Source organism: Cervus elaphus, chromosome 21 (assembly GCF_910594005.1).
Source record: "Cervus elaphus chromosome 21, mCerEla1.1, whole genome shotgun sequence".
Classification (NCBI taxonomy): domain Eukaryota; kingdom Metazoa; phylum Chordata; class Mammalia; order Artiodactyla; family Cervidae; genus Cervus; species Cervus elaphus.
Genome location: NC_057835.1, coordinates 12,317,392 through 12,341,583, shown reverse-complemented (window position 1 = coordinate 12,341,583; position 24,192 = coordinate 12,317,392). Strand labels below are relative to the sequence as shown.

The 24,192-nt window shown below is 50.3% G+C and overlaps 1 protein-coding gene across 6 annotated transcripts in view; it reads right to left on the bottom strand.

Annotated features, from left to right (window-relative positions):
* Positions 1–22,951, bottom strand: part of ST3GAL1 (ST3 beta-galactoside alpha-2,3-sialyltransferase 1) — an 89,607-nt gene extending 66,656 nt beyond the window's left edge. For 2 of the 6 annotated variants that reach the window (XM_043879169.1, XM_043879170.1), the window contains exons 1-2: positions 22,685–22,951; positions 5,232–5,383 (exon numbers count right to left, since the gene is read on the bottom strand). The gene's annotated coding sequence lies outside the window, so the exon portion shown is untranslated. Of the gene's footprint in view, positions 1–5,231; positions 5,384–6,877; positions 7,090–7,181; positions 7,285–22,684 lie in introns of those variants that run through there. The other 4 variants (XM_043879174.1, XM_043879175.1, XM_043879173.1 and 1 more) reach the window with 3 other exon arrangements.
* Between the last annotated feature and the right edge of the window lie 1,241 nt (positions 22,952–24,192).

Below are 24,192 nucleotides of genomic sequence, written 5' to 3'. Positions count from 1 at the left end.
TACACCCCTAAGTCCAGGCAATTCCACAGAACATCGTCCTGGAAGGGGGATCACACGGTCAGAACTCTAAGGAAAGCACCTGTGAAAATCCCGACAGCATTAACTAAGAAAATAAAGTCTTTAGCCCAAGAACAAAGGCTCAAGGGGCCCAGAAGACGAGGCTGCCCAACTGTACAGTAAGTTCCCTACATATGAACAAGTTCCATTTGAAGAGCACGTTTGTAAAGTAATTAGCCTCCAATTAAAATAATTAATTAAAAAATAAAAACACATATTTCAAGATTAAAATAATAATAAAAAAAGAGCACGTTTGTAAGTTGAAAGTCCAACCAAGTTAGCTTAGGCACCCAAATAACGCAATCTGCTATCTAGCGCTGCACTGTAACAGGCTTATAGAACTTTTCACACAAATAAGACATGAAAACAAACAAACGCAAAAAATAAAATATATATATTTTTTAAATCTTACAATACAACACCTTGAAAACTACAGTACAGCTACATTGCCACAGCTTCTGCGCTTGCTTCTGGACATCCTGAGCTTGAGATAAAACTACGGTTCTCTATACAGTACTGCAGAGTGAGGTACACAAAAGACCAAGATGCACCTTGGTGACAAGTGACAATGCAGTCAGACATGTGGACTCATTTTCATGATTTACTGGCTTGCATTCACATGTCTGCATCTCTGAAAGTTCCCAACTTGAAGGTTCGTATGTGGGGGCCTTACTGCATGGACACCAGAATTCCTGCTGCAGACCTTTCTGCCAAGTGTTCATCCAGCCTCCTGCAGGAAACAAATCCTCGGGCCCTTTCACCTCCCCCACTGGAGGCCTGGGCCAGGCCAAGGAAGCCTAAGGACCAGGGGCCCTCAGAGGGTCCCCATTAATCTAGGGCTTGTCTTTTAAATTCCTAACCTTGTATTCTTTTCTTAAAGAGAACTCCTAAATTCTATTAGCTTCCAGCCTCACAGAACTCGGAACTGCATGTCTACATATCACTGATTTGTTCATCTTTCTTCCATTAAATTATTATTTTTTTTAAAAACTTTTATTTTATATTGGAGTATAGCTGACTAACGGCACTTCCCTGGTGGCTCAGGGGTAAAGAATCTGCCCGCCAATGTAGGAGACATAGACTCGATCCCTGGGTCAGGAAGATGCCCTGAAGGAGGAAATGTTAACCCACTCCAGTTATTCCTGCGAGGGAAATCCCATGGACAGAGGGGCCTGGCGGGCTACAATCCACGGTGTCGCAGAAGAGTCAGATACGACTTAGCGGCTAAACAACAGCAGCAGCTGATTAACAATGCTGTGATAATTTCAAGTGGACAGCAGAGGGACTCGGCCATACACATACAGGTATCCATTCTGCCCCCAACTCCCCGCCCATCCAGGCTGCCACCTGACACTGAGCAGAGTTCCCTGTGCCTGCAGTGGGGACCCACTAAATCACTAACATGTTGAAGATACAGCCCTTGTCTTATTCCGTTATCCCTCCAGTGTTTGGCCCAGCGCCAGGCACCCAGGTGTGCTCGCTGAATGAATGAGCAAATGAGGGAGTGAGAAGGAAAAACATTCAGTGAACGGAAATTTGTTCATTTCACTCTTTCCACTTGGGTCCCTCCTCACACTCGCTCAGGACAAGCTAATCCTTTTCCACCTGACAGCATCTCAGACACTCAAAGAGGGCTCCTGCCTTCCTGGGACACAGCCCTGGCTTCTATAATGAGTGCCCTTTTCTTAGAGGTTATCAGCAACAGAAATTCCACCAGCCTTTCCTGCTGTCCGCTTCCATCCCCCTAACGACTGCCAGGCTATGCTCTTATCTAGCAGAGTGTCTTGGCCTGCAGTTTGTCTGTGGGCCAGCTGATGACATATATTTTGGGAGAGGAAATGCTTGAGTTCTGAGGGGGGAGAATGCACACATGTGACTCTTCAGGCCTGAAAGGACTCATGGCCGGAAATGGGCCTGGTTCTGGGGGTGGGGGGAGGCCACAGCCCCTGGGGGAGAGCAACTGAGCCCCCTCGCCTATCCTTGGGTCAGCAGTCCTGGCTCACCGCCCCCCTTCACTGTTCTTCTCTCTGCAGTGGGACTCAGTTCCTTAAACATCTCAGAGTCACCTTCCTGGCCCACCATGTCTACACTGTGATCCTCCCAGGGCTCCCTCTGCCTGCCCCCAGCCCTGCCACTCACAGATCTATTTCTTCCTGCTCAAGGCCAATCTCCTGCCTTCCCCACCGTTTGCCAGCACATGAACTCTCTGGGTCTCTGCCTGACTAGAACAGGGCCTGGTGCATCAAGAGATCTGAGAGCTCTCTGACTCAGTTCTGATTTCGTTGAAGCACAAATAAAACTAGCATGGATCCACTGCACATTCTGCATATATTCTGCTGAGAGCTGGAAACACAAATGTATTTACATTAAGGCCTCTGTGCTTAAGTAGCTTCCCCCCAGAAAACCCCAGTACGAGAGGAAATGCCCGCTCCCCAGAGAGGCCCAGTTCTGTAATCACACCTTCAACCAGATCAAGGTCTCTGCAGGCCTAGGACAGCAGCCACAAGCCACCCCTCAGGAAGCACACAGGCACACAGGAAGCACACAGGCGCAGCAATCACACACGGACGCAATTTCCACCACGTGCATCGCCGCACATCCTGTTACATGTGACATGGCTCTATCAGCAATGTAGTCATAAGCACAGCTCCCGGGGTGTGAAGCAAAGGAGACAGTGTCCACCAGCGTGGTTTGGCATTCTTGCTGCTGCAAGGGCCTGAGGCCCCCCGATCCACAGGGACAAATGCTCCCCTCACCTTCTGCTCTTTTTCTTCCTTCTGAGACTGTTCTGTCTCCCAGGGCCATCTGATCAAATGTCAGCCTGCAGACAGGCACTCTCTGCAAGCATGCCACATTTGCTGGCTGCATCACTTTGCACAAGTTAAGGAATTCTTCAGAATCTTGCTTCCTCCTCTGAACTTGGGCCACTGGGATTTTGTGAGCAGTCATGGCCAGCAAGGGGTCTGGACAGGATCTAATCCATAGTTTAGTAAATATGGTGGGTGGTGCTGCTGACAGCAGGGGTGGGGTGACTCCAACATTTAGATGTGTGTGAATGATATTCTAGCATCATCAGTGTGCACGTAAGGTGGTTTTAACATAGAAATAGGTTGAGTTAGAAATGGGCTTCTCAGGTGGCGCAGCAGTAAAGAATCCATCTGCCAAAGCAGGACACACGGGTTCGATCCCTGGGTTGAGAAGATCCCCTGCAGGAGGAAATGGCAACCCACTCCAGTATTCTTACCTGGAAAATCCCATGGACAGAGAAGTCTGGCAGGCTGCAGTCCATAGGGTCACAGAGTCGGATGCGACAGAGTGACTGAGCACACACCCACATGTTTGAGTTAGAAATAATCTAGATGGTGTGTATATGTACACATAGAAACAGGTATATGTGATGTGGGTGGATGTATATGTGAAGATGTCTGCATGTGTCTAAAAAGATGGATGTGTGTACAGCTATGCACACACACACACACCACACACATTTCACATTGCCCAGCTCCATCTGCCCAGAGGGCCTGGAGGCAATGCTACCCCAGTAGTAAAGGACATGCCTTGTGACCAGAAGGCACTCCTAAATAACATCCTGCACGGAAAGGCGCCAGGATTCCCTGAAAAATGCTAACTCTGAGGCTGGGCAGAGGAAGCACAAAATGAGGCTAGAATATTGTGTTGCACCAACAAGTAAGAGAGTGCTCAAAAACCAACAGGGAGATGTTAAAAAGATATAGCAGTCATCCCTCACTGGATACATCTGGGACAACTTTAAAATATCAAAAGAACTAATGATAACAAAGGTTTAAAATTTATTAAGTACAGTTAAAATCTGCCAGTTCACAGCCCACATAAAGAAGGAAAGGAAGGAGGAATGTTCTTTTCTATGGTGGAAAACCAACTAACCAATGAAAAAGAAACAATGAGATGAGAAAAATTGCTCTTTGGTAACCATGCTGATAATAAACTGATGCAGGCAAGAACCATCAATAGATGCTCGTGTGGCAGATTAAGGAGTAAAAGGATATTTACAGAGTCTTAGAGACGCTCCCCATAAGATACTTGATAATTCAAAAATGAAATGGTAACTTCACATGGAGACACCTCACAGAACCCACCCCAACCAGGTGACAAAGTGACATCACCAGCTCTGAGACAGACCAGCATCATCCTGCTAACAGGGGGCCCTGAGGACCCGGCGTCAGTTCTGTGAGATTCTTGGCAAGAGCACATGGTCTCAATCGAATCACAAGGACACATCAGACAAACACAAACTGAGGGGTATTCTGGAAAATAATTGGCTTGAACGTGTCATAAAAGGTCAGTGTTGTGAAATACAAATCAATGTTAGCAGCAAATCAATGCTAAGCTTCTGACTCAGCTGTACTGGGTTTATAATAATGCTGTGATTTCAGAAATATATAAAATGCTAACACTTGAGAAATCTGGGTAAAGGGTATCCATGATTTTCTGACTATTCTTGCAGCTTACCTGTAAATTTGCAATAATACAAAAATAAACTAACTGAAAAAAAAACAGTTTTTAATTGAAAAGAATGCTCTGGGTTTAACTTTATTTAATTTTCATTCATTAAAATTTAAATAGTCACAGATGGAGTGGATATATGTGGACAGCTCAACTCTAGACCAGGGGCCGACACATTTTTTTGTCTTAAGGACCTGTCTGTAAGTATTTCAACCTTTGGGGCCACACTTTGTCACAATGGTTGCAGTGGTGTGACATACCACAGATGGCCCTGATGGATGAGCATGGCTGAGTGCCAATAAAACTTTATTTGTAAAACATGGCCAGGAGGGACTTGTCCTGTGGGTCACAGGGTCTGCTGGCTGAGCATTCACGCCAGGACAAAACAGACTGTCACTGCACCAGACTGTCACTGCAGCACTTCTTTGGGATGACAGGCACTTGTCCTAGAAGGATTTCCCAGTTTTCAAGAGAGCACAAAGACCTCCAAGAAAGAGAGAGGTTGCTTGATACCCTAAGAGGCGCACGTTTCTCCTTGAGGGAGAAAGCCCTCCCTTTTTATGGAATACCCAAGTTGCAAAGAGATCAAGAAACAGGGGAAATCTCCCCCACCTCCACCTTCTCCCCACAACCTGACGTAAGCCACAGTGGAAACAGGAAAGAGTTTCTCACTGGCATTAGTCAGTCATTACCTCGCTGGACTGAGGGAGTGTCCATCTCTGCTCTTCAGACGACTGTCCTGGACACAAAGCTCAGACTGTCTGCTCACCACAGCCCCTGGAGATGCTAATCACTTCTACTGGCATTTCCACATCAGAAAGGTTGAATTTGAAAACAGTGCCAGCTGGAAGTGAAGAGGAGAAATGTTTGTCAGCTTTGACATTTCACTCACTGCCTTTTGAAGATGACTCAACATAATTAAAAGGCATTCACCCACTTCCCCATTCACCCAGCCAATGATTTATACATCAAATATTTTGTAAATAAACCCCTATTCTGTTCCATGCTCAGACTCAAGTGTCAGAGACAGAAAGGTGAGTAAAGTATAGTTCATTCCCCTCAGGAGCTCAGCTTGGTGGAGGAAACAAACAATCCAGGGCAGTATGATATGAGGGTGTGGATGATATCTGGGGAAGAAATAGCAAACTCAGTCTGAAAGACAAATCTGAAGAGGAGATGGTATTTTTAGCTGCTCCTTGATCAGGGTACAAGCAAGATGCTGTCTGGCAAAAGAAAAGCCTCGGGGGAAATGTCTTTCAGGACAGAGATAAAGAAATAGGTAAGAAGTGAAGGTGAAAATTGTGAGATCAAAGGTAGGATAAACCAGCCTGAGGCTGGACAGGAAAGGGCTTTCGAAGACCTCGTCTGAGAACGGGAACAGAGACCCTCAGTTGAGTTCTTTCTCAGTTGAGTTGCAGTGTCAAGTACTGCAACATGCAGACCATGGGTGTTCTTAGCTGATACTCTCTTGAAATCCAAGGTGCCCAGATTGATTATTCCCATAACACCGATGGGCAGCTGAAGCTTGGAGAGCTGACCTGAGTGAAGCTGCCCGGCATGACAAAAGCAGTAAGTGGCAGAGAAGAGACTGACAGGACACACCCATCCTGTCTGGTTCCAAACCCTTCTCAGCTCCGGGGAGAGAGGATTTCGGTGAGAGTCCCCTGTTACTCACATCACCTTGCGGCATACCCTCTGTGGCGGGGCTCCGCTACCTCTCCCACCACGGAGTGAAAACCATTTCTCCACCCTCGGAGTCTGAACTTGGCCACGTGGCTTGCTTCTGAGCAATAAGCCAATGAAAACACTCCACACAAAGAAAGCCTTAAGAATGCTTAGGCAGAGGACTTCCTCTCGCTTGCTGCTGGGAACCATTCTGCAGTCACAAGAGCACACCTGAGCTAGCCCCTGGAGGATGAAACCAGCCAACACAGGGAGAAGCTCCAGCCCTCCCAGCTGAGCCCCCAGCCTTGCAGGTGAGACTATCACGGCATCTGAGCACCAGCCAAGTCGCCCAGTCCAAAAGAAACACCCAGTCTACTTACCCACAGCATCAGGAAAAATAATAAATGTTTACTGTTGAAGGTGCTAAGGTTTGGGACTGTTTGTTACACAGAGAGAGCTAGCTGATAGAACCACCAAGTTATCGTCACACTGCTGGCAATGAGACCACATGATTTTTATGTCAGAAGGAAAAGTCAGTCTGTGCTGTCTGGAGTCAGCTTCCTCAAGAGACAATGAGGGCCAGGTATAAGGCTGGGCTGTAGGCGAGACGCGGAAGAGGAGATTCAAGAACTATTTTACACATAAAATCAACAGGATTCAGTGACCAACTCACTCAGATTTGTCTACAGGCATCTGGCTTTGATGATAAACAGACTCTGTTTGGAGGTCCTGATGTAGGCAGGATGTTTATACAGAAGAAACACAAAGTAGCCAGAGCAGCTAGGGGAAGTTCCGGGAAAGAAACTTTTTTTTCAGCCGCAGTTTTCTGGAGGAATGAAGGCGGAGGCTCACTGTTCCCAGCCTCCAAATGGTGTCCGCCGCCTCCTCCAATGCCAGAGGGGTCCTTGTACACTGCCGCTCACACCTCCCTCCCTCCCATTGCTGACTCACACCATCCCCACCCACGCCCTACTCACCCTTCGGGGCCGGCGTCAGCACACTTCCCAGGGTCATCTCTGCTGACATGACACATTCCCAGCATTCTCTGCGCCCCTGCAGAGCCTCGGTCACAGCCCCGTAATTCCACGAAGCGCGCGTGAGGCGGCGGTCCTACACGCCCCTCTACAGGCCACCGCCCAGCTTCCCCGCCGGAGAAGGGCAATTACTATCTCCTGAGTCAGAGAATGAGCAACGCAACTCATGGACTGCACTTCCAAGATGTCTGCTTTGACACCCTCCTGTCCTTCCCCCCAAAATGGGTTAGGGAACCTCACAGGGACTCCATGGTTTCCTCTGCTGATCTCCCCTGGTTTATTCTTTCGTTTAACAAGAATTTACCAAGCAGAAGCCACCACCTCCATTCTATCGCCCATTGTTCTCATGAGACCGAACCCCTTAGGGGTGGTGGAAAGGGCAGTATTTTACTGACTTTACCTATCACTAGATTTCCCCAGCCCCACTGGACACTGTATGGGTAAAAGAGGCACTCGGCGAGGGGGCACTCAGTAATGAATGAGTGAGTGAGTGCGCTCATTATCCACAACAGCCAAGACATGGAGGCAACCTAAGCGTCCATCACAAGTGAAGGGACAAAGAAGATGTGAGATATAGATATATAGATATAACAGAATACTGTTATATATACATATATAATTATATTATATAATTATACATAAAATATAATAAATATATATTTATATAACATATACTCTATATATTATATAAAATATAACAATACATAATATATAATATATATTAATATATATAACAGAATACTACTCAGCCCTAAAGATGTGAGATATATATATAGATAGATATATATATCTATCTATATATATAACAGAATACTACTCAACCCTAAAGAAAAGAATGAAATAAAGCCATTTGCAGCAATATGGATGGACCTAGAGATTCTCATACTAAGTGAAAGTAAGTCAGAGATAAATATCACATGATATTAGTTATATGTGGAATCTTAAAAAAATGAACTTATTTACAAAAGAGAAATAGACTCACAAACAGAAAACAAACTTATGTTTATGAAAGGGGAAAGGGGGGGACAGATAAATCAGGAGTTTGAGATTAAAATATACACACTTCTGTATATAAAATAGATAACCAACAAGGAGCTACTGTATAGCACAGGGAATGATACACAATATCTTGGCAATTGCATTGGATTTCCAACCCCAACTAGCAAGCTTGCAACCACGGGGTCTTTAAAAACAGGATCTGTGCCCCCAAGTGTCAACCACCTTCCAGAGCCTGGGTTTCTCAGCTGCTCTAACAGGACCCAAGGCACTGATCACACAGAGGAGGAGAGGACCCCACTACCTTACCTGCTGGTCCCAGGAGAAGCAGCCTCATAAGCTACTTTGACTCTCCCTGGTTTCTGTTTTTAACTGATCCTTGGTGGCTCGGATGGTAAAGTATCTGCCTGCAATGCAGGAGACCTGGGTTTGATCACTGGGTCAGGAAGATCCCCTGGAGAAGGAAATGACAACCCACTCCAGTACTCTTGCCTAGAAAAGTCCATGGATGGAATTCCATGAATAGAGGAGCCTGGTGAGTCCACGGGGTCACAAAGAGTCGGACACTACTGAGTGACTTCACTGTCTTTAAGATCTCTTGTTTTGAATGATTTTATTTAGCATATTTTTGGCTTTGCTGAGTCTTCGTTGGTAGCAGGCTTTTCTCTAGTCATGGTGAACAGGGGCTGCTCTCGAGTGGCCGTGCACAAGCTTCTCACAGCAGTGTTTTCTCCTGTTGCAGAGCATGGGCTCTAGGGCTCGCAGGCTTTAACTGTTGTGGTACACGGGCTTCCTAGCTCTGTGGTATGTGGGATCTTCCTGGATCAGGGATTGAACCTGTGTCTCCTGCATTGGCAGGTGGATTCTTTACCACTGAGCCGCCAGGGAAGCCCTAAAAATCTCTTCTAAAATGCCACATCACAACATTCTTCCCTATGCCCTCCTGCCCTGCATCTTCTTATATTCTCCCTACATTCCCAAGGCTTCCACAATTGTTTCTAACTCAATTCTTAAAAATGGTGAAATGTGTTCATACACAGGGACTACATAGGAAGATAGATCAGATGTAATCCTCATTTTTTGAAAGGGCCCAGAAAAGCTCATGTGACTCTCCAAGGTACAAATGAAGAAACTGAGGCCCAGAGAGGTGGGCCCATGGATCACACGGCTGAGAACAGGGCCGTGGGAACATGGGTCAAAGGCTTCTGACTCCAGGCTCGGGGCCTGCCCCCTTATTTCTCTCCATCCAACTGGCAGTCACTAGCTACCAACCAGGTCCTTAATGGTAAACTGCTAGGCTTAAACCAGGAGACCTGAGGCAAGAAAAAGGCCCACAAATTCCAGCTGGTGCACAGATGGACAAATTCCAGTCAAACGAATCAGTGAGTTCTCAGTTCTCCTAATCTGGATTCTTAAATCATCCCTTCTTTGCCCCTGTTAGTGCATCTACCACCTGAAATTCCTTTCTTCTGTGCAATAGAATGCAATACATCTTATAAGAGATCGTGTTCTCCAATTGTATTTCTTCTTAGGCTAGAGCAGGGAACAGGATATGAAACTCTCCATCACACCTGGAACATAGCAGTTTGCTTAATAAAGCATAGCCTTTCTCCTCCAAGTCAAAAAAAAAAAGATCATCTGAATAATTATTAACACTGGGCCTAGGTGAAAAAAAAAATACTGCTGTGCTTTTAAATTACGGGAATCTTTTCTCAGAGGCCCAGAGTCATATCATGTTCCAAAACAGTGTGGCTGGCTGCTAGGTATGCCAAGCAGAGGAGGCCAGCCACACAAAGTCTAGCTGTGTGAGTTTAGAAAAGCAGCCTTTCTCTGAGTCATAGTTTACTTACTAGTAAAATGGAAACTGTGCCTCCTTCCATGCTTTACAGGGCTGTACTGCAAAGCAAGAGAATAAGAAATGACATGAAGTTGCTTTAATAAAAATTATAAGGTAAAACTAGCGGTCGTGATAGTAGCAGGTACCAGTTTTAAATGTTTATGAAGATTCTGCCAAACTAAGCCCTTTGTACTCAAAAATTCGGTGGCTCCTCATAATGCTCCTGTGATGTGTGCACTATTATTATCTGCAGTCAATGTGCAGATGAGTAAGTGGAGGCTTGCAGAGATGAGGTAACTTGCTCACGGTCAACGTAAAGAGTGGAGCCTGAATGATAAACTAATTCCTAGGTGGACTCCATTTAAGACCAGGACTAACACAGTTCCCTTCAGTCAGCGTCTACTAAGCTGCTTCTGCACTGTGAAAGCACCCTGCTCTGCCCTGATGGGGACGGCAGTACACTTGTGGGTTCTCCCACTGTGGGGAAGAGGACTCGGGCAGACAGTAAGAGCCACCTCACTCTGTACCCAGTGAGAGAGGGCACGGGTTAAGTGGGTGGTTTCTTAATCTGAATTCCTGACCAGCATTCCATGATCATGGAGGACGAGATAAAGAACTGAGACTGGCTAGATCAGCTTGCAAAGGGAACAGATGACGCAGAAGAGCAAGGGTAAACGGTGAGATGCCCTACAAAAGCCTGGTGTAAGTGCTAGAATGTCCAGAGCAGGACCGAAAGTGGGGTATGAAGGCAGAAATTCTGAGTGTGCAAACCAGAGATGACAGAGCTAATACTGAAAGTGAAAGGAAGCTGAGTTCAGCAGCTTGGCCCTCTCCAGGGTTTCACTGCACCTCCCTGCTCTTGGCGTGTGGGCTGATGAAGCCAGTCAGAACTCATGCAAGAAGCAGGTATGTTCACCAGGCTGGGAAAGCTAGCATGCACCCTCCCTCTCTGAATGGGTTCCACATGCTGGAGTCCTGAGGAGGAGTGAATTTCTGAATCCAGTGCCTGAATGCTGAGTTCTGGTTGCTCTGCCAAGGGAGATAATATCATAACAACAGCTACCATGGAATGCATCTGGACAACAAGGCCAGCACCACAGTCACATTCCACGTGTGTGATTTAATTCAACCTGCACAGCTAGCCTCTTGAGGGTGATAGTCCTATCCCCACTTCACGGATGTGGAAACTGAGGCTCTGAAAGAATTAGGTATCTGCCCACAGCCACACAGTTAGAAATCAGCAGAGATGTGATTCAAAGCCAGGGCTGTCTTGAGCCCCAGGCTTCCTCTTCACCCTCTAGCCTGGCGGGGCTCCAGAAGGGTGTCTTCCTACACCTCAAATCCCACAGGTCTGGGACGGGAGGGACATCATGGTCCCCTGGTCTGTCTGGTTGCCATGCTCCCTATGGTCATCCACGCCCCGCCCCCACAGTCACCTCCGCAACCAGACTGGAAATCTCCAAGTGGCTTTCACTTTCTAATTTCTCAGCATCTGAGTACAATCAGCTCTTGAACCCCAAAGAGATACAGTCACCACTTCTTCTCACACCAGAGCAACGCAAACACTCCCTCATGGACTGCCCAGGAGATGCTCAGGCCTCTGCAAACCTCAGCCCGCTGGTTCACCTAAAATGTGGGTCTGCCTAAATCTCTTTCTGCTCACAGGAAAAGACACCTTGATCATGGCTGGAAGAGGGCAGAGTGGTTGGGACCCACCAAGCAGGTGCCTTGATGTTTTCCTCTCTTTCTCCTTCTATTGATCACATGGCTGGGGAGATGCCCTTGGCTCCAAATGTGGGTCCCACTCTGGGGTCCCCCATGCCCTGGCTCTCCCATCTGCCAGCCTGAAGACCATCTGTTCTCTGGGCCTTCCCCCACCCTCTCCAGCCTGATTTATCTCAACTCTCAGCCAGAAAGACGGGTGGTGGTGTCCCCAGAGTACCAGTGGGGAGACTGAGGCTCAGGCATGGTAGACACTTGCCCCACACTCCACAGCTAACCAACGGTGGACCTGTTCTCTCCCCCAACCCCAGCCTTCACTGACCTCTCTGCCCCCTATGGCTTCCAGGTTGGGAGTTGCCCTCATGGACTTTCTTGTTGAGTAACCTGATTTTGCCTGCAGAGAGGGAGATGGGAGGCTGGGTAGCCTCCCCAGGGCCTGCTGGGCACTGTTTTGGGCCTGTCAGAACTGGGAGAAATAGTGATATAGGCATGTGTTTGTTTTCTAGGCAACCATGGCCAAAGAAGGAGGCTGAACTATGTACTCTGGGGCAAGACAGTGGATGAGGGGAAAGAAAGAAAGAAGGAAAAAGAATGGAGAGAGAGTGAGAGGGAGGCAGGGAAGAAAACCAGTGCTGACCGTGAAAACCTCGGGCTGGAGGACACGCTGGCATCATGCAGCGTCTGTCCTGTCCATGGTGAATGTGACCGAGTATCACCATTAAGTGTCCTATTTATAGTCCTTTGAAGTATCGTTTGGTGAAGGAGGGGCTTCATTCTTTTTGGCCTCTTATCTGATTCCCAGGTTTCCCTGATAGCTCAGCTGGTACAGAATCCGCCTGCAATGCAGGAGACCCTGGTTCGATTCCTGGGTCAGGCAGATCTGCTGGAGAAGGGATAGGCTACCCACTCCAGTATTCTTGGGCTTCCTTGGTAGCTCAGCTGGTAAAGAATCTGCCTGCAATGCAGGATACCTGGGTTCGATCCCAGGATTGGGAAGATTCCCTGGAGAAAGGAAAGGCTACCCACTCCAGTATTCTAGCCTAGAGAATTTCATGGACTGCGTAGTCTGTGGGGTTGCAAAGAGTCAGACATGACTGAGCGACTTTCACTCACTATCTGATTCTCAGAACAACCGAAGGGAAGTGGAAGGAAGCTGCTGTCACATGGGGGTGGACGGGACATGTGGGGGTGTGCTGGCAGGGGAACAATCCCCACCTGGAGGGCCTGAGGTCAAGCAGCCCACTTCCAAGAGCCCCGGTGTTCTCAACTGTCAAAATACTGATAACAAGAAGGACCTAAAAGCCCTGTTTAGAAGGTTAAATGAGTGTCGAGTGTCCAGAAGTGGTATTTCCTAGGAAAGGGACTTAGGAAGGAGAGAAGGGCAGAAAGATGCCAGAATTCACAAAAACCAACACGGACTTGCTCAGAGGGAGGTCTCGGGGAGACTGGGGGTCAAGAGGGTGGTCTAGGAGACTGAGGAGAAAACACAATGGGGTCCCTAACGGAGGAGGCCTGCCCAGTGGGGTTACCCAGGAGCCCTTGGCACCCGGGGCTGTGCCTGCTGCTGTGTCCCGTGCTCTGGACATTGGAAGCTCGTCTCTAGCACACCTCAAGGTGCCCAAGTCAGCTGTGACAGCCTGGAACTCAGGGCTGGTTTCTCACTCTGGATCTGCCTTCTAATGAGCTGAGGAATCATATGGGTCAGGCCTCCACCTGAGCTGTCTCAATGGTGAAATACAGGGCAGGGAGCATCTAAAATGTCATGTCCGAAGTCTCAGGAGGACCCTCTCTACTACTAGTATCCAGGGGCCACACCATAGCTTCTTAAGCCCAGAGAACTTTCCCAGCCTTAAATTGAGACAGCTCCAGAGAGCCCCCCACCCCCACCCTACCACCTCCTTCAGGAAGTCCTCTGTGGATGGAGGCTCTGTGTGAGGAGGACCTTTCCAATCCGCAGAGGTGTCCAGAAATCAGAGGGCCATCACTGGCAACATTCAAGCTGAGGAGCATTAACCACTTGGTAGAGTCGAAGTGAGGAAACAATTCAGGGAAAGCTGAGCAAGGCATTGCTTAATTCGAAAGCTGATGATGATCACAGCGTGCAGTCTGCAAGCACTCATAAAGTAGGCACTCAGCAGGGTCCTGTTCTAAACACCTTCCAAGTATTAACTAATCTAGTACCTACCAGGTGGTTGGTGCTATTATTGTCCACAGTTTTAGAGATGAGGTGATGGAGGCACAGAGAGGTTATGAAACACGCTGAAGGTCACACAGCAAGCAAGTGGCAGAGCCAGCACTTCCACTGAATGAATCAATGAATGACTCAGTCAATGAATAATTGAAGTCTGGGAGTAGAGGAAGGTTGAACAAGGGCACTGCTAAGGATCGTTGCAAATGTTCAGATTTGACAATTCCTTCTGATTCCATGCTCTTTAAAGGTACAACCTTTGTAACATTATCATTCAATCGACTCACGCACAACACAGCTTATGTTCAGAGAAAAAGAGAAGCCCCTTCACTCCATCCCAGAGGCAGGCTCCCAAGGACACAGGAGTATTTCGATATTCCAAAATGCCTCCAGGACCATCACATCTTTTCTCCTTGTTTGGATGTTTGGCATTGTGGACATGTTAGGGGAAACACGCTGACTGAAACCCCTCACCCTGGCCAGACATCACAGTAACCATTTGCGTGAGTTATTTTACAACTGGAGGTCGTGGTAAGGAACATGAACTAATAAGCCACCACCAACAGGAAGAATTCAGGAAAGATCAAAAGGAGACCCCATGTGTCCTTCCACCTCCCAGAATCCTTCTTGCCAGCATCCATATTGGCTGAGCAATGCGTGCACCACCAGGAAAGACTGTGAGTCAGAGTGATTGGCCAGAGACAACCTGGAAACTAACCCCATGACTATAAAACCCCAGACTGTGAGCCACATGTCAGAACAGTTCTCCTGGGTCCCCTTACCCTCCTGCTCTCTGCCCGGGCACCCCTTTCCAATAAAGTCTCTTGCTTTGTCAGTACCTGTGTCTCCTCGGACAATTCATTTCCAAGCATTAGACAAGAGCCCACTCTCGGGCCCTGGAAGGGCTCCCCCGACTTTCTGCAGCGAAGACATCAGTTTAATTTCTATAATCCTGTAGTTCATGATGGACTTTTGTGTAGCTCAGTTTGTTCCCTGTCATAGATTACAGACAGAAAATAGAAGCTGCCCTTATGCTGGAACCGATTTTTCAAACCATTCTGAGAGGTGTGTTTTTCATCTGAAATTACCCTTAGGCAGTGGTGCACAGCCTCGCTATGTTCTAATATCTCCTTTTCATTTTAATTTCCTTTTTTTCGCCAAGAATATGCTTCAGAAACAACCAGGAATACCCCCCACTAAGACATTCTTGTTGGTGGCAGCTAATGGTTCAAACCAACAGTTTTGATTCATCAAACTCTCCACCAGGTGGTAGGATTAACGGTGTTTTCAAGGAAGAAGAACAGCAAACACTTTCTCCATTGTGAAGGTGTTATTAGTGTGAAGTAAGTCAGAAACAGGAAAACAAACACCGTGTGTGAATGCACCTATATGGAATCTAGGAAAATGGTCCTGATGAACCTATTTGCAGGGCAGGAATGGAGACGCAGGTGTGGAGAAGGGACTTGTCGACACAGCAGGGGGACGAGGACAGTGGGGCAAGTGGAGAAAGTAGCATCAACATACATACACTATCATGTGTAAAGCGGACAGCTGGTGAGAAGGTGCTATATAACACAGGGAGCCCAGCCTGGCACCCTGTGATGACCTAAGGGGTGGGATGCAGGGAGGGGAGGGAGGCTCAAGAAGGAGCGGATATATGTATGATTATGGTTTATTTGTGTTGTTGTATGGCAGAAACCAACACAACATTGTAAAAATTAAAAAAATAAATATATAAAAAGGGGAAGCTTTTAGTGTCGCAATAGCTGTCTACTGTTCTTTTTTCTTGCAGCAGACTGCCCGAGAGACAACTGTCTAGGAACTTGGGTAGGTCTACATGCCTGGTGACAAACTTCATACCAAGCCTTCCTGCCCAGTCCTTCTTCAACCCCTGGGCACTGTGTGGGCTCTCTGAATTCAATTTATGCAGAAGAGCAAAGGATGAGAGCTTGCAGTCAGCAGTGCTGGGATCCATGTGCAAGATCAGAGACTCCAACCAGACCACGTGTGTGCTAAGTCACTTCAGTCGTGTCCGACTCTTTGCTATCCTATGGACTGCAGCCCACCAGGCTCTGAAGTCCATGGGATTCTCCAGGGGCTCTTCCTGACCCAGGGATCAAACCCGCATCTCTTCTGCGGCCTGCGTTGGCAGGCAGTTCTTTACCACTAGCACCACCTGGGAAGCCCACTCATGTCATGTCGTGTTCAGTCGCCAAGTTGTGTCTGACTCTTTGCGACCCCATGGACTGCAGCATGCCAGGCTTCCCTGTCCTTCACTGTCTCCCAGCGTTTGCTCAAATTCATGCTCATTGAGTTGGTGATGCCATCCAACCATCTCATCCTCTGTTGTCCCCGTCTCCTCCTGCCTTCAATCTTTCCCAGCATCGGGGTCTTTTCCAAAGAGTTGGTTCTTCACATCAGGAGGCCAAAGTATCAGGAGGCCATAGGAGCCCACCCTCTAAAATGTGCAGGCAAGCTTCCCTGTTCCCAGACTGTCTGCAGGCATCTTCTCTTCCATAGGCTTTCTTCTAAACTCTGTTCATGTTATTGTTCTATGATTGTGACTCTATGCACTCGCTAGCTGACTCTATCTCCTGAGAGAAAATTATTTATGGACAAAATAACTGAACAGTAGGGAAATTATCTAGTGACACGCCTGAGTTAGTGGTTGAGAGCTCCGTTCTGGAGGTTCCACTGTCATCTGCCTACCTGAGTCTCACCAGCAGACCCCACTTTGACCCCTCCCTTAAGGCTTCCCTTGGGATGGCGCTCTCTGGCTTCCTGATAATACTAAAGCTGGCTCTCAGCTCAGTCTGTTTCCGTTCCAGTGCATTCATACACTCTTTGCATGAACTGTGAATGGCAGTTGTGGTTGTTACGGGTGCTGTGCTATGTAGGGCTGTGTCATATTGTGTTGTATGAAGATGAAGTTTTGGTTCCCTAAGTTGACTGTAAGATCTAATAAAGATGCTCAGATTCAACTTATGGGATTTTCTGTCATTGTTCTCAGACTTAGCCGAGCAGATAGAGGGAGCCGGCATTGAGGTGGAGACAGCAAAGGCCAGGATGCAGGGAGGTGGCCCCACCAAGGTTGGAGGTCATTTCCACGAACTTGGTCACCTGACTGATCTTCAGCTTCCTCATCTGTACAGTTCAGGGTGGAAAGGGTGAAGGTGGGGGTTCCAGAGAGTGAGCAGAGGAAAATGTACGATGGGGATTAGAGGTGGATGGATGTGTGGGCTTATTCCTTTGCCCAGGAGTCACCGACTTCCCATGAGGGTAGCTCCAGGCACACGGAAGATCTGAATGAGAGCAAGACCGTGTGACCTTGAGTAAGTCACTACATCCATAAAATGGGGAGGACCCGCGTCACAGTGGAGCACACACAGGAGATGGACTGAGGTCCACACAAGGTCAGAGCTGCAGATGTTGGCATGCAGAGGTGGGCATTTCAGGGAGTGTTTGCTTTCAGAGCACTGGCAATTCTCTGAGCTAGACCAGGGGTGGGGAGGGAGAATGCAGCTCTTCATGATTTGGCCAATTCAGGGGATTTATTTTGGGCTCCAGTCTGGTCTTCCAAGGAAAAAGGTTTTTTGAAGGGTTTTTTTTTTTTTTCATTTTCTTTTCTTTCTACTGAGCCTTTTATTTCTGAAAAGGTAAATGCCCAATTAGAAGGATTTTCATCTTTCATGCAGAGTTGTTTTAGGCTTTTTGAACATGAAATGATCTTTTGGAGTCATTCCACCCTCTCAGAGAAGTAGCCAGGTTTGCTTTGGTTGTGTTTCTCGGTTGGGTTTTTCTCAAGAGCACTCTGCTAAGTAAATATGCATGAAGGGAATTTTTAGCCACTCTGGTCTGTTGGTTCCATGTGGATTCAAATGGATGTATATTTAATGCAGCACAATCTATTACAATGATATCGATATTGGTTTGATTTTTTTTTAAGGTATCTAGTGAAATTCGGAGAATGTATTTTCTTTGTACACCCAAACAGGGACTTTCCAAAAGTCATTTGCAACTTCTTCTTTTTTTTTTTATTCTTCCACATAATTTGGAACTAACGTTTTCTTCTCAACTCTGAAAGACTATAAATAATTTTCAGTTTGTACTTTATAATCTCATATGGGTTCCAGAATCAGGCCAAATTAGATAGCTTATATGTATCTTAGAGAAGAAAAAATATATGTGTATACATACACATAGAAGCAGATGAAATGGTCCAAACATCCTCAGGTATTTTTGGAAGGGAAAAAAATCTTTAATATAAGCATATTCAAATAGTATTCCTTGAATATTGAATAGGTTAAAAGGACATGACGACACACAACCCACTTCTATACCAACAGGTCTGGATCTAGACCTTTTCAGGAATAAAAGCTAGCATTTGTTGAGAGACTCTCATTTATCTTTCACATCAACTATCCAAAGTATCTGGAGAAGGAAATGGCAACCCACTCCAGTATTCTTGCCTGGAAAATCCCATGGATGGAGGAGCCTGGTGGGCTACAGTCCATGGGGTCGCAAAGAGTCGGACACGACTGAGCGACTTCAAATACACACATACATCCAGAGTATCAGGGCTTCCCAGGTGGCACAGCGGTAAGGAATCTACCTGCCAAGTAGGAGACATGGGAGACTCAGGTTCAATCCCCGGGCTGGAAAGATCCCCTGGAGGAGGAAATGGCAACCCACTCCAGTATTCTTGCCTGGGAAATCCTATGGACGGAGGAGCCTGGCGGGCTACAGTCCATGAGGCCACAAAGAGTAGGACATAACTTAGCAACTGAACAACAATAACTATACATTCAAGAAAATACCTTTGCTCTCCAGCAGTCTGACTTATGCCTAGAAGAACTCCCCAAGGTACTCATGGGTTGTATCCTCAATGAATCTTTCCGTGGGTCCCCCAAGGCAGAAGAATCCTTTCTTCTCTGTCAAAACCCTGCCTCAGCTCATGCACACTTCCACTCTAGTGCAAACCCCACCGGAGGGTAACCTTTCACATCTGCATGTAGGGGACAAGGATCAACCACGCGTCCAGCACCTTGCATGGTGTCGGGGACACAATAAGTTCCTAATAAATGCTGGTTGAACCGAAATAAAAATAATCCAACAACAAAACTTAAAGAAATAAGAAAACCCCATTTCTGATACCAAGCAGGACCCTGCGGGGCTCTTGGGCATAAAAGATCGACTTTGCCATGAGGGTGTGCTGCTCAAGGCTCCAGGATGGAGAGCAGGAGGTGCACAGTTGGCATGGGGTGGGCGAGGCTTGTCTGTGATGCCAGGGAGGCTTGGAAGGTTCTGAGGATGGAGCTGGAGGCAAAAGCAAAGGGCGGGGGAGGGGGGGCTGCCTTCACAAGAAAAAGGCTCAGAGGGCCCCAAGGTGATGTCAGCAGAGCTCCGAGCCTCTCATTCCCACAGTGAAACTGAGACTCTGAGCCTGAATTTGTCTGGGTGCCAAGTGGTCAAGCCATTGCTCAAAGGCCCTGAGGCCAGAACACAGGCTCTGGCTGGGGTCTGAGGCTGGGCTCCTGGAACCAAATTAGGGCGGGGCAGGGGCACCCAGATCCTCTGCTCGGCCAGGGCGGGGGTGAGGTGGGGGTCAGTGCGGCAGGATCCAGAGGGTTCCACAACTGGACAAAGTGCATGGAAGCCTTATGCTAGAATAATTCTTAGTGACCAGGCCAGCTCTTTCACCGGCCCGTGAGGGTGTGTGCAGACATGCACGGAGGACTCACCAGGAAGCCGTGCAAGGTTTTAAGTGGATTTTATTTTTTGCTTTCTTGGCTGTTTTTCATGGTGTGGGAGGGGACTTCAGGGGAGGGTTAAGGTTTAGATCCTATAAGGCAAAGCCTGTTCAGATACAAATCCTCTGAGTCAGCAACAGACCCAGGCAAGGTTAACTGACCAGAAGATTAAGAGGCCCCTATGGGGCCTCTATGGGGCTCCCACAGGGCTGCAGACAGCTGGCCTCCAGCTGATACTCCTGGGGTTGGCGGTGGAGAGAGGAGACAGACACCCACCTGCACAGAACCCTCCCCGCCAGGCCCGCAGATGGACCCGGCCCACCAACACTGGAGCACAGAGAGCTCCGGACAGCCGGTGCTAGGACTTCAGGACCTCAGGTCTGGTGAGCCCGGCCTGTGCCTCCAAGTGGAAACAGTCATGAGGTGAGCAAGAGGCCGCTGCTGATAAGAGCCTGGAGGAGCAGAATGTGCACCCCCTAGAGAAATTCCTCTACTCTGCTGGGGCCCAGGCCCAGGCCTTGCCGGGGAGGCAGACCTGGAGAGCAAATGCGGGCCTTGCAAAACACAGGACAGCATATTCCCACCCACGTGGGATTCTTCAAAGCAGGGGACAGCTCCCCCACTGCTTATTCTGTTATTTATTCCACAAAATAAATTTTTCATAGGATGAAATTCCTTTCATGCCCAGACTTGAGGTCAAGGCATATGAATATATATACAAAAATAGTGTGTAAACATATGTATGTATATATACTTATACACACACATTCACCCAATTACATATAATATTTAGTGTAACATATCTGGAAGGTAATAGCCATGACCCCACTTTACCCCCACTTGGCACAAAATCGGGACAAGTTAACGTGGGGAATTCGGGTTGGTCTCTTCAGCTACCTGCAGGATTGCAGAAAAAGGCCAGGCCATGTTTGGGGTCAGTAACGGAAGGTGCTAGAAGGTGCAGGGAGCGATCCCTGTCACCCAGTCTCCGGCGCCCCTTCCCATCCCCATAGCCAAGCGGCAGTTTCCATAGTGGTCCGCAGGGGGCAGTGCACTTTGCCTTTTCTGAACCTGAGGAACGCAGTCGCGCAGCTCCCCAGGGACAAAAAAAAAAAAACCCAAACACCAAAAAACCCTGATGGCCGCTCCAGCATCTTCTAGGAATAGCCCATCTTTGAGTCTAGCGCGCAGGAGGTGCGCAAGGTACGTCTAGAAGTCAAAAGCGCTGGACAGGGCAGATGGATGCGAATTCAATAATAGTAAACATGGGGAGAAAGAGGGAAGAGACACCGTGGCCTCCGCCAGCGCCTTCCCGGGAAGGGACCTTTTCAGACCTTTCGCACCTACTGTGTGCCAGACGCGACAGCTGGACTACCTACCCAGTCCCCAGCGGACATTATTTTCGGAGCTGGCGAGTACCGTTCGCCCAACACACACAGCCGCAGAGCGGGAGTGGATGCTCGCTGTCTCCCTGAGGAAACATCTCGGTGCAAATCCACGTGGCGTGGGACCCGGGAAGGGGATGGGCCGGCAGAGGCGAGGGGTTCCCGGAGGTGGGCACGTGAAAGCCAGGCGGATGACCGATGCGGGGCCGCAGCCAGGAGGTCACTGCCCTCAGGGTCAAGGCTGTCTCCCTCTGCGGGACACGCAGAGCCGGCGAGACGCAGTGACCCGCCCAGCCCCCAGCCACGCGCACACTTGCGAGCGGACTCTAGTCCGCTGGTCCAGCGCCCCCACCGAGCCCCACGCTCTCTAGGCTCTGTCCGCGACCTTCGCGTGCGAGGGAGGTGGGACTCGGGTCTCTGGCGGACAAGCAGAGCCCAAAAGATCCCAACACCCTTCCCGGGAGACCAAGCCACAGGATAGAGCGTAGGCGCCCTGGGGCATAACTGTGCCCAGCTAGGGAGCAGCCTCCGTTCCCATCTCAAGTTCAGCCGCGCTGCCTCCCGCAAGGTCAAGCTCAAACACACTCTCGCTTAGTGAGAAAAGGAGCTCAAAGTTGCGCCACAGTCCCGATTCCGAACCAGGCTGTGCCCCCATCTGGGCGCTCTGCCCCAGTGGCACTGCTGCCCACTCCCGCGCCCGCCCAAGGAGCCGCCCCTGCCCCGCGCAGGTCACACACCCCAGGCGCAGCCAAGTTGCTAACTTTTGTCGGGTCATTTCGCGGCAGTTGCGGCGCCTAACGGGATCCCGGGCGGACTCAGAGTTTCGAGTTGCCACGGGCACCACCCCAGTCAAGCTCCCCTTCGCCCACCCCAGTCCCTCCCTGCCCAACACGCCACGTCCAGCTGGCTTGCCCCGAGTGCCAACCTCTCCACCGTATCCGGAGCAACGCGGGCCTGCGGTGTCCCCGGGGGCGATGGCCACCTCCCGGATCCGCGCCTGCTCGCAGCGGATTTGGACGCTCGACTCGGGTCACTGGGCGGCCTCCGCGCGCCCCCGCACCGCGGATTCCGCTCTAAAGGGTCGCGCGGCCCCGTCTCCTCGTGGGGTCTTGGCCCACAGGCGACCCCGCGGGCCACTTCGCTTTCGGCGGCCCCGATCGGCGAGATGCCAGCTCCGCGCGCCGTGTGCAGTGTCACTGGGGCCAGCCCGGGGACCGCTGCCCCAGACCCGGCGTAGGCTCCCTAGAGCTCCCAGCAGCTCTTTTGGAAACGGCTGTACACCCTTGAGCCCGACCCTCCGCTCCGACCTCCTCGCTTTCCCAAAGACCCCGGCGACGCCGCTGCTAAGGAGCGGGGCTCCCTGCGTGTGCCCCCCTCCCTCACGGCGCCGGGGTCTTCAGTCCACTTCCACGCCCCTGTCACACACTCCCAGCTCCTTCCCCACCGCCTCTGTCCTCGGGTCCGGACCATCACCCCGCTCCACTCGCAGAACACACACGAAACTGCCCGAGCCCCAACTCGGTTGGATGTAGCCCCCCGCGCACCCCCGGCTCCGCGCGCTCACTCACCGCGGCCGGAGACACGCGGAAGTTTCCGGGGCTCTGGGGTTGGGGGGTACGGGACGAGGCGATCCGGAGGAGAATAAAAACGGGGGTGTCCCGAACACTCGCCCCGTTCCCGGCTCACATTGCCCCTGCCTCCTCTCTCTCCGCCTCCTCTTCCTCTCCGTCCTCCTCTTCCTCCTCGCCCTGGTCTTTGTCTTTGCAAAGTGTCGAAACTGTCTGGCATAGTGGAGCTCCGCCGGCGGAGGCTGGAGCCGGGGGAGCGGGGAGGCGGGGTGAGCAGGGGGCGGTCTCGGGAACACCTTCCCCCGGGTGGAATGGGAGGGAGAGGCGGGCGGGCTGGCCGGGGAGGGGAGGGGCCGGGGCCGGGAGCCGGGAGCCGGGGCGCGCCGGAGCCGAGCGGGTGCCTCTCCCGCGCGCGGCCCTCCCCTTCCTCCGCCCAGCGCCCGCCCCTCGCGGCCCCCCGCTCCCCCGGCGGCCGCCCCCCCTCCCACCCGGCCTCGGCTCAGTTTTCCCCGGGCTCCGGGCTGCCGGCGAGCCGAATCTAGAGCGCCGAGCCACGTGGACTGCAGCCGGCTCGGCGGAGGCCCGGCGGGGGAGACGCTGGAGGCGGCGCGGGGACGGGATCGCCGCCCCGAGCGGGGATCTGCGGGGACTGCCGCCGCCGGCGGGCTGGCAAGGCAGGGGAGGCGCGGCCTGGGGGGGGCCGCGGGCTCAGACCCGCGGAAGTGGCGGCGGCGCTCTGAAGAGCCCGCGTGGGTGCGCAGTAGCGGGAAGGCGCCGATCCGCCTGCCGGCGGCGGGGCCAAACCACCTACTTCCTCTAAGGGCGCGCGAGTCGCGTGGGGACTGCAAGCAGGGATGGCGGGAGCGGGGCTGGGGCGGCGGGTGAGGCCCCGGGGCGGGCGCCCAGAGGAGAGCCGTGGAGTGGCCACCGCGGCCCGGCCCCCCGCCCTGGCCCTGCTGCCCGCCGCGGTTTCTTCCCTCCCACCCGCCGGGCCTGCGACGTGATCCAGAGCAGGGCGAGCTCTCTCGCCAGCCCGACTGCCAGGACCAGGCCCCCTTTCGGGGTCAGCTTTGCGGATTTGGGCCCTTCCTCTTTTATAGGGAAGTGGGACGGTGCTGGCATCTTGCACTGTAGCCGAATGCCAGTCCTACAGGCTAAGTGCTAGACACAGGATTTAAGAGGCACTACCAAAAAAAGAAAAAAAAAAAAAAAAAGAAAAAAATCTAGTTTTACGGCTCTTAACTCCTTATTGGGGCTTTTCCTTTCTCACAACTTTTCTGAGGAATGCAACGAGGAAAAAGGCCCAGCTTGGCCTAGGGAGTCAGTTAATTCTTGCAGTGCCCCCTGGCCCCAGCCCGAAAGGCCAGCCTTCTGCAATGAAAGCGGAGAGAACAGGCTTAGCTCTACATCAGAAAGAGATGTAGTGGATGCTCCAGAGCAGGACCCACAGGACCAAATTCTTGGTTCCAGCCCACACTGCCATTCCTTGGATGTGTGAAATTAGACTA